Source organism: Cottoperca gobio, chromosome 21, assembly GCF_900634415.1.
Source record: "Cottoperca gobio chromosome 21, fCotGob3.1, whole genome shotgun sequence".
Taxonomy (NCBI): domain Eukaryota; kingdom Metazoa; phylum Chordata; class Actinopteri; order Perciformes; family Bovichtidae; genus Cottoperca; species Cottoperca gobio.
The window spans coordinates 14,361,052-14,362,983 of NC_041375.1; the positions used below are offsets into that span (position 1 = coordinate 14,361,052).

At 41.0% G+C, this 1,932-nt stretch overlaps 1 long non-coding RNA gene across 1 annotated transcript; it reads left to right on the plus strand.

Moving 5' to 3' along the window:
- Positions 1 to 208: 208 nt before the first annotated feature.
- Positions 209 to 1,544, plus strand: LOC115026293 (uncharacterized). Its single transcript, XR_003834281.1, has 3 exons — positions 209 to 250; positions 516 to 656; positions 961 to 1,544. It is a non-coding gene; the product is annotated as an uncharacterized LOC115026293 (long non-coding RNA).
- Positions 1,545 to 1,932: the final 388 nt, after the last annotated feature.

Here is a 1,932-nt window from a genome sequence, read left to right on the forward strand (position 1 = left end):
CACCATTCCTCCACCTCTCCTCTCTTATGCCAGTCACATTTTCTAATTAGCTTTCCCTGTGGAGGAAGAAGATGGATTATATTTTAATATCTGGGGCCTAAAATTAGTTTATATTTTAGCAAGTTAGCACTTCTTAGAAGTTGATTTACTCTTGAAGCTGTAAAACCCAGTGAGCTCGCAATTAATCATTTTCTTTGGTCTTGTTCTGAAGGAAAAAGAGGCTGCAGTGTCACAGGCTGGATCACAATAGGTAAACACCTAATTTACACTATTTAGAAATCACCTCTCTAGTATTGTAAAACACATGACACTCGCTCCCTCAATTGTTCTATCCTGCTCCAGTTATTAATTACAGCACACTTTTAACAAAGCGACATTGTCTATGACTAATCATCGACACAGAATGATTAAAGATGTTCCTCGCTTTTTTGAATTACTTGCTTTCCCTTCGTCTGTGTTCATTCATGAGCTACATGTCGCTGTCTTTTTTTTCCTTCTTCTTCTTCATGGTCAAGAATTTGGTTTGCTGTTATCCGATTACAAGCGTCCTGAGAGGCTTTCACGGGCCCATCCATCAAGACTAAGGGGTTGAGGGAAAGCCTCGACAATGCTGCTGCAGGGATGTAAAGCACTGAAGGATTCATGGTTATTAAAAGGTACGCATGGTTTTATATAGAAACACAGAAGGCACAACATATGACTCTCTGATGTAACTTTATTGAGGTGACAGTATATTTACCAAATATGTCAAAAGTCACCTGCAAAACATCAAAGGGTTATTATTCCTCTAAGATAAAATTCACCTATTTTAAAACTTGGATGTAAAACTGCTACAAAATGACACCTGCAGAAAGGTTGTCTTGCTGAAACAAAAAGACACAATATGGTTTGAGTGAAATGTGCTTGACAGAAGAGCAGGAATATGGATGCTATGCTTCACCATGCAGCCCTCCCTTACAGCATCACCGTGTGAGGAGAGGATCTCCTAAGCCTGGATCTGGCATTGCTTTGGAGTGCCGTTTGGTGACTGGAGGTATAGAGCGGTGTCGGGAGGATCATCACTGGCTCTCTCCCAGGGAGATGAGCAGCATAGGCCAATTTCATATGCGGGGCTCGGCCCCTGGGTCTGAGTGGAGGTGGGCTGGGTCCACCCAGTATCCTGGCTTCATTAATCATCCCGCCAAGGCTTACCGGCAAACCCCCTCTCCGCCCTCTCCTAGACAACCCCTCGGATTACACAGAGCCAGCGAAATGTCAGCCCAAATCTGAGTCTTGATGCAGATAATCATTTCAATAATATTTCTCCATTTGTGCCCCTGATGCCAGGGGAATAAAGCTTTTCCACTGTCAGGTAGCATAAGACTACAGTTGGTGGGAATACTTGACTCTGAGCCAGATGGCTTAGCCATGCTTGCAGCATATGTTCAACAAGCAGTCCTGTGCCAAGCACGCATTAGGTTTTTATTAATTTGAAGCAGGCAGGAATGCATACGTATATATTTACGTGATCCCCCCCCCCCCCCCCCCCACTCCTCAACCCCAGAGCTCCCTTTAGAAGTTAACTAGACTCTACTGGTGTCTGCAGCAAGAAACACATATAATCCTAGTTCATAATAAGTAGTAAGATATTTATAGTTGTCACATTTCTATTATTATCAGAAATAAATTATTAGCTGGATATTATGTTGAAGAAAATTAAATTACAATTAAAACATTTCCTCTTTTCATTGGCCTTTAAAAAAAAAAAAAAAAAAAAAATGAGAATGAGTTTCTAACTAATCAAAGGCAATTATAAAGGATATTTATGGCTCTGATATCTGCCATAGTAGTGTGGGTTGTTACAAAGAAAATTACCATTTAGATGCATGAATATGCTTGGGTCCAAGACAAAAGAAACAGTACTGCATGGGAGGGCAAATTTATTCATTACCA